At 37.5% G+C, this 8,740-nt stretch overlaps 1 long non-coding RNA gene across 2 annotated transcripts in view; it reads left to right on the top strand.

Moving 5' to 3' along the window:
* The first annotated feature begins 4,536 nt into the window (after positions 1-4,536).
* The window catches only part of LOC140631499 (uncharacterized), a 49,138-nt gene continuing 44,934 nt past the window's right edge, over positions 4,537-8,740 (top strand). The window contains exons 1-3 of one of the 2 annotated variants that reach the window (XR_012029044.1): positions 4,537-4,839; positions 5,014-5,135; positions 6,576-6,779. This is a non-coding gene — a long non-coding RNA (uncharacterized lncRNA). Of the gene's footprint in view, positions 4,840-5,013; positions 5,136-6,575; positions 6,780-8,740 lie in introns of those variants that run through there. The other variant, XR_012029043.1, reaches the window with a different exon arrangement.

The raw sequence follows: 8,740 nt of genomic DNA, 5'->3' as shown, positions 1-8,740 counted from the left end.
TGAACTGTTGTGGTTAAGAAGATGGTGGTTCCAGAGGGGCACCTGGGTGACTCTGCTGGTTGAGTGTCCAACTTTTGGTTTTGGCTCAGGTTGTGATCACAGGCTCATGAGATCGAGGCCCAAGTAGGGGTCTACCCTGAGCTGAGTGTGGAGCCTGCTTAGGATTCTGTCTCTCCTCTCCCTCTGCCCCTCCCTCATGCTCACACTCACTTTCTCTCTCTTTAATTAATTAATTAATTAATTAATATTTTAAAAAAGAAGATAGCTGTATTAGATAAAGTGCACACAATGGGAAAGCAGATATTCAAAAGCAAGATTGCCTCAGATGGAATTGGGGCTACTCTGTAGGTTACAGATTGTATAATCTTGGGCATATTACTTAACCCCTCTGTGACTTGGTTTTTTCATTTCTGAAATAGAGGTAGTAACAGTACCTATCTCACTGGGTTGTTAAGATGGTTAAATGGGTTAATATTTGTAAAGTTCTTAGAACAAGCTGGCAGAGAGGGGCTATATAATTGTTAGAAAATAACAAGTAACATGTATCTATTAACTTTTTCAGATAATTTGTGTACTGATTCTCACTGTATGTGACACAAGCCTAAGCCAATCAATGTATCATGTTTCTCCTGGTCTCTGTGGTTTCTATGGAAATGCCACATAGTCCCCATTAGAGCCAATATGATGATATGAGTCTACTTCAGGAGCTCCTGGCTCTTTCCTACCGAACTTGAGAGGATAGAATCTGAGAGGATATTGAGTTGGGAGCTGTTGCCACCATCTTTCACATATGGAAGAGGAATACATCAGAGAATAACAGAGTGAAGCAGATAGAGGAAATGGGTTCTGTTGACATTATTTGAGCTACTGGATTGGAGGATGTTGGAAGCCAAACTTCCCCCTAGACTCTTTATTACATGAGCCAATAATTTTTCCTCTTTTCTTTAAATTAGTTAGACTAGGTTTCTGGATGTCTTGTTTTTTGTTTTTTGTTTTTTGTTTTTTTTAATCATTTGCAACTGAGGTAAACCCAGCTGATACAATTTACAATAAATCTCAGAGCCCACAGTAGATATCATGGCCAAAAAAATTACTGCTTTACCAGCATTTAAAACGTCAAGTTCTGACATTGTAATTTTTGTCAGGTCATTCAACTTTTCCTGGTCTCAGTTTCCTCATCTGAAAAATCCAGAAAGTGAGCTAAGTAGCCTTTATGGATCCTTCTAACTCAAAAATTTTATGACCATGACTTAAATTAAGGTCTTCTTGGCAGCCTTCAAGATTGCTCTTAAATTCATTCTTTCCATTAACTACAAAGCCAAGAAGAATAATTCCAAAAGAATGATTTGTTTGTCTTTTGGCTGTTGGGCATTTTAAGGTGGAGAGTGGAAGGAAGTGGAGAGTCAACCTAGTGATGACTTAAAAGAGTTCTCAACAGCTTTGCCTTGTTTCATACAACGTAAGTGGAATTATGCACCTATGTTCATGTTGGGAAGACACAGGTTAGGTTAAAAAAAAAAAAAAAAGCTTTTAAGAAAACCCTGTTAGTCCAGAAGCTCACAGAGAGTTATGGCAGTTCTCTGCAGTTAAGCAATAAAAAGTTGAGCACAGGAGAGACTGTGTAACCATCACCTTCCATGATAATCATTCTTCTTCCCAGAGCCCAACACATTCTTTGCTATCCCAGAATGATTGCTGGGCTATAGAAGCATTTGTATAAATGGGGAGGAAAATGTAAAGAACTGTGATACTCAATGCAGAATATATTTTACCAAACAAAAGGTAGCATGATAAGCCCTGCTAAGTATAGAACAGTTAGCAGCTGAACTCAAGTATCCAGAACATAAGTGGTGGGACACCTGGGTGGCTCAGTGATTGAGCATCTGCCTTATGCTCAGGTCGTGATTCCAGGGTCCTGGGATCAAGTCCCACATCAGGGTCCCCGCAGGGAGCCTACTTCTCTCTCTATACCTATGTCTCTGCCTTTCTCTCTGTGTGTTTCTCATGAATAAATAAATAAAATCTTTTTTTTTTTTTAAGAGCATAATTGGTGTTTGGAAGAGGAGGAAAGAGGACCATCTCTGAGCAAATTAGGTTGAAGTCTCCTCATACAAGAACTAAAGAGCATATGCATGATTCATAAGAAAGTTCTTTAAACTATTCAACTTGATTTTATTTTATTTATTTAATTTTTTAAAAAGATTTTATTTATCTATTCATGAGAGACACAGAGAGAGAGAGAGAGAGAGAGAGAGAGGCAGAGACACAGGCAGAGGGAGACGCAGGCTCCATGCAGGGAGCCTGACATGGGACTCGATGCAGGGTCTCCAGGATCACGCCCTGGGCTGAAGGTGGTGCTAAACCGCTGAGCCACCTGGGCGTCCCTCAACTTAATTTTAGACAAAATTCTAGTAAGTTGCTGTCTTCATTTCCCAGGCCATCACAAATTAGCAACATTCACTTAATAAGAGAATAAGAGTTGTGGTCACAGAAAAAGTTGTGGGTGCAAGCTCTACCTCGTAAGGGAATTCATGATCATCAAAAGTTTTTCCTTAGGTAAAATACTAAACCTATCATGTATACTAATATGATTTATTTTTGGAAGATTTGATTTATTTATTCACAAGAGACAAAGAGAGACAGAGTCATAGGCAGAGGAAGAAGCAGGCTCACTGTGGGACCCGATCCTAGGATCCTGGGATCATGACCTGAGCCAAAGGCAGACAATCAACCACTGAGCCACCCAGGTGCCCCGGTAATATAATTTAAATACTTAGATTTGGGCTATGGGAATGGCGTATATAATAAAGTAATAAATTTTGGTCCCTGGTTATCTCTTTCCCTGTGGAACAAATAGTTTCTTGGAATTCTCTGGAACATTTTTCCTCCATATTATCATATTTATACCACCCCTTTCACCCTGGTATTAAATATCACTCTTAAGCCACTAATTGTAGAGTTGGCTCTATTAAATGTCTTAAGAGTAGTTGTGTGGTGTGATGTGTGTGCATGTGTGTGTGTGTGTGACAGAGATGGGGGACAAGGGGAAAGGGAGAGAATTTATACTGTGTGTGGCCAAAGCAAGAACTATTTACTTCTTTAAAAGAAATATCAATAATATTCATGCCAAGACAGCAGCCAAAGGAAGAGGAAGCCCAGGACTGCCCATAGAAGCAAGCCAGAGAAAGTAGAGCCAAAAATAATCTGGCTGAAAAAAGCAAACATGATAGAAACAATGAAGTTGGTGAGTGTCCAATGCTGAGAATATGTAACCTTTCATTATTATCACATGTGGATTTCTTCTAAATTTTTTAAGACCCAAATTTGACCCGTATTCACATATGTGAATTGAGGACATGAGTCTAATATATAAGTTCTGACTGTTTCTTTAAGTTTACCTTTCCTAATTTTATCAGTAATTTTGAATTTATATGAGAAGATTTATGCTGCCTATGTTTGTTGGTTGAAATTTACATTTCATACTGTTCTGAGTCAATATTTTTGGTGTTGAGTCTTATAAGTCCCTAGTCTTTCTTGAGCAAATGACTATTACTGAATTGTGTGTGTGCACACGATTGAGTTAACCAGGCCTTTTGTTCCATAGCACCCTAGAGTCTCTGGTCCGTGCAAGGCTCTTCTTTCTACCATCGTACCCTTTCCTTCTTCATCACCATGCCCGATATCAGCCCTAACAGTGACACCTGATGTATTTAACATATGTATTTGAATATCCACTTACCTTTGCAAAACACATACTGTCATTTTGTATTAAAAATACATGTTTATAATTTATGTAACTGGTATTATTCTGTAAAAGTGATCGTTCCTATATATATTTTTTTACTATATTTTTTAATATCTAGTCACACTGCCATATGTACATCTAGTTAAGTGCTTGTAATAGTTGAGTGATATCCCTTGGTAATCATGCTATCCAAATTACTTATCTCCATTCACCACATATGGTTCCCTAGGTAACCTCCACAACCCTCCCATTATGAATAACGCTGGCATCATTTTCATAGATCAGTCTTCTGAAAAAAAATTTTTATCATAGACTATTTCAGAGTTCTAACACTTTTATTTCATTACCAAGGAATGCAATTGAAAGAGGTACATTGAAAGAGGTTAAACAATTTTGCACCCAAAGGAAAGAAATCATCAAGCTGCAGAAAAGTAGTTAGTAGCAAGGACAGGAGCGAGACTAGTTCTCCCAACTCTCATACTGCACGCTGGGCACACTAAACCTATACACCAGGTATATAAGATACAAAGTCTTAAAATTAAGTACTTTTCATCACACACGTATTGAAAGTGGGTACTGAAATGGCTTGTTCAGATAAATTCAATATGGTATATCCTTGAAATTGTCAGTTCTGAATATATGACTATATTCCACTAAGTGACGAAAAGGATAAAATCACAAGCCATGAGGAGATGCATTGGCATTGCTGGTCTGCAGCAGGCTGCATTATGTAATGTATTTAAAACTAAAATGTTGGGAAATAACCCAAACTCTACCTCCGACCAGCTGTGTGGTTTGTTATTTTTGTTAAGAAAGCTTCCAAAGGGATGTGAGTCTGGTATCTTTGGGGGAAATATTCTGTGCTTCTGAGCTCCACTGCCAGGGAATGGCCTCATTTATCATTTTGCATCTCCTGCAGTAGGCCCTCTACAGAGCACTTGAACAGAGTCATTTTGGAATCATTGGTGGGAGGCTGGAGTGATAGAATACAAATAGCTCTAGCTCCTTGGACAGCTTGCTCTACTTCTATGAGCTTCTGTTTCCTCATCTAAAAACAAGGGAGAGTCTGGACTGTAACAGACAATGAATAAAAGGTATCATTTTTCCTTATCATTATTTTTTTAGTTAAAGCCCATGTGTTCCACTACACTTTATAACAAATCTGCTTTTTTCTTTTATTATGACATAAAAATGAGATATACATGCCTGTATTGTCTGTATTACGCTGTGTCTTACCATCAGTGAAATAGTGTGCGTAATGTGTGTAGTTGCAGATTTACCACGAAGCTGATGAAGCCACAAAAGCTGGTTGCTGCTAGGGGTTGTGGACTCTCCTCCATGGGGAAGGGAAGGCAGACTGCGCTTAGAAACATTACTGTATGTGTTTCTGGTAAGTCACCTAAAAATATCTCTGAAGAAAGGTACTAGAGTCTCTAAATCTTCAGCAATTTGTTTGATCGGTTTTCTATTCTAAATAAATATTCCCTTTTATATTGAATTTTATATTTATAATTTTGTGTCCTTTAAAAAAAGTCCCCTCCTCCAATTAAGTTACTTTGATGCCACAAAACCTGGATTTGCCCTTGAATGTATGAATAACATTGTAATTAAACAATTTGAGAAAAGCACGTAAACATCAATTCCTCTAGAAGAGTTTTCTAGAGCAGAAGAGATCCCCTAAGTTGAATCTTTGGGCAAGTCATTCTTCTTTTGCCTGAACTTACCTTTCATAACTTAAAACATGCACATTTGGGGATCCCTGGGTGGCGCAGCGGTTTGGCGCCTGCCTTTGGCCCAGGGCGCGATCCTGGAGACCCAGGATCGAATCCCACATCGGGCTCCCGGTGCATGGAGCCTGCTTCTCCCTCTGCCTGTGTCTCTGCCTCTCTCTCTCTCTCTCTCTGTGACTATCATAAATAAATAAAAATTAAAAAATAAATAAATAAATAAATAAATAAATAAAACATGCACATTTGTCTGGCTCCGTAAGATGCCTTCCAATGCAGATAATCCTGATTTGATACCTGTCTCGCCATACTTCCAATATTATTTTCCGGTAAATAATATTTTAAAGAAAGTCCATAGTGAATATTTTAAAAATTTTGTCGTCAGTAGCAAGAATAATTACATCTACCCTCCAACAAGTATTTATTTTGTAAATGTGAATGAATGAATATAAATCTTAAAATAAAGAACACTCATTACAGCAAGTCACTATAGAACTTATTTGCTTTATAAGGGCAGGAACATTTCTTCTGGTGGTTCTAGTTCAAAATAACCAAGATAAAACTACATGCTGATTTTCGTTTATATCATTACTCAAAATAATCCATTCTGAAAGAGGAAGAGGTATTTTTACAGTCCCAATGAGACCAACTAAACTTGTAAACCAAGTTGTTTTAGACAAAATGAAATAGATGAGACATTTATGAGAAATCAATGGTGGCTGTGCTCTTCTGAGCTTAGATAGTTGACAAGATCTGAGAAGATATTAAAAGGGAAAAAAGTCTAGTTTAATCTTTGAAAATGAGAACAAAAAATTGGAGGTTAAAGTCATCCTTTTCTAGTGATAAATTCCACAGCATTGCTTTTCATTTGGGCACAGGGGATTGGTTCTTGGAGAGCTGGAAAAACAGATCTGATGGAGTCAGGACTTTTTGAGTGAGAAGGAACCTCATGGAGTCAGTCGAATTTACATGTTTTTAATGAAAAAGCTGAGACCCAGACAGAAGTGTGACCTGCCCAAAATCAAATATGCAGATAAGACGAAACTGAGGCCAGACCCTTGTGCGCTCAAGCCTTGTTTCTTCTCACCACCCTGGGTTTGCAGGATCCCTTCTGTGCTTTCATACTTCAGTCCCCAGCTGGGAGCATATGGTACGAAACATGGATGGGAACTCTGGGTGGCGCAGCAGTTTAGTGCCTGCCTTTGGCCCAGAGTGCGATCCTGGAGACCCGAGATCAAATCCCACGTCGGGATCCCGGTGCATGGAGCCTGCGTCTCCCTCTGCCTGTGTCTCTGCCTCTCTCTCTCTCTGTGTGACTATTATAAATAAATAAAAATTTAAAAAAAATTTAAAAAAAAACATGGAGCAATTTTTGCTCTCCTCAGTATTAAATCTTATGATAGAGTAATTAAGATAATGAGTATTGGTGCAAAGCAAGACAGAGACCTGTGGACACAGTGGGGTACCTCAAAATTAGGTTCTCACATGTATGGAATCTCGATGCACAAAAATGATGGATTTGTAGATTAGAGAGTAGCAATGACTAGTCAATCAATAGTGCTTGAACAAATGATTATCTATATGGAAACAAACAAACAAACCTAGATCTCTACTTCGAAGTATACACACACACATATACACACATATTTCAGGTCCATGAAAAAAAAAATAAAACTAAAATGTTTAGAAGAAAAATAAGAGAATGTATTTATGACATTGTGATAGGGAAAGATTTCTTAAACAAATCACAAAATACAAACCATAAAGGAAAATATTCGTTAATTTAACCACATTCTAACAATGCATCCAGATACATAATATATTTATATGCATATTTATATGGTATATTTATTTGTGAAAATTTATTGAGCTATATCTTTAAGATTTGTGTACTCTATATATCTCTTATACTTTAATTTTTTTAAGTTTACCCAAAACAAGATACCATAATAATAGTGAAGAGGTAGACCACACTCTGGGTAAACATATTTAGAATACCTATAATCAACAAAGGATTACCCAGAATATATAAATAATTTCCTCAAATCCAGGGGAAAGGATGAATATTTAAATAGAAAAATGTGCAAAAGAGGTGAATAGACAAGCCAAAGAATAGGAATCCTAAATGGCCAATGAACTCAAAAAGATGTTTAAAAAATAATAATAAAAAAAAAAATTAAAAAAAAAAAAGATGTTTAACCTCACTGGTCACATGAAAATGGAAACCATAATGAGAAAACATTTTATACACACTTAATTAGCAAACTTCAATAAGTCTGCTAAGACCAAGTAAAGTATTGGTGACAACGTAGAGCACTAGAAACTTTTATACATTGCTGGTGGGAGTAAAACTTGATGAAACATTATCTAGGATGTTTTGGAAATATCTATTAAGTTACACACAAATGCCATAATCCAGCAATTCCTCTCTAAGCACATACCAAAGAAAACTCTTTTACATATTAACTGGAAGACATGTACAAAAATATTCATACAAGCATTGTTTGTAATAACAAAATAGTAAACAACTTAAAAGTCCAAACAACAAAAGAACAGATTAATAAATTATAGTATAGTCAAGCAATAGAATGCAAGCTGTGAAAAGAAATGAATTAGAGCCAAATGCATCAACATGGGTAAGTTTCATTAAAATAACATTAAATGGAAAAGAGGAATTTACAGAAGGATATTTACAGGGTGATTCTGGATCTTGGTCTGGCTTTATTTTTATTGATAGTCTACCAAAGTCCTTTGGGGAGACAGCAGGCTAGGCCATGAGTAAGTTCTAAGAAACACTGGACTAGAGACGCCTGGCTGGCTCAGTGGTTGGGCATCTGACTTCAGCTCAGGGAATGATCCTGGTCCCAGGATTGGGTCCTGAATTGGGCTCCCTGCATGGGGCCTGCTTCTCCCTCTGCCTATTTCTCTGCCTCTCTCTGTGTGTCTCTATGAATAAATAAATAAAAGAAAATCTTTTTTAGAAAAGGGAACACTGGACTCACATAATTGGGACATTGGCAGGGCATCATATGGGCCAGGTACTGGACATCAGGCAGAAATATGGTCTGTATTGGCTGCTTCTGATCTCACCTTGGTTAACCTTTAGCTGTCAGGAACAGGTCCAAATAGAACATATATACAGGGGGAACAAGTGTCCTCACCTGACATGCAGGAAGAGAAGAAATGAAAATTTATCTGCACATGACCCAAGAAAGCCAATTACAGATAAGCAGGCTCACCTAGCCATTTTTAGGTCAAAAAGATAATG

This window comes from Canis lupus, chromosome 4 (genome assembly GCF_048164855.1).
Source record: "Canis lupus baileyi chromosome 4, mCanLup2.hap1, whole genome shotgun sequence".
NCBI classification, from domain to species: Eukaryota; Metazoa; Chordata; class Mammalia; order Carnivora; family Canidae; genus Canis; species Canis lupus.
The sequence above is the reverse complement of the archived record's forward strand: the minus strand, read 5'-3'. Positions and strand labels throughout refer to the sequence as shown.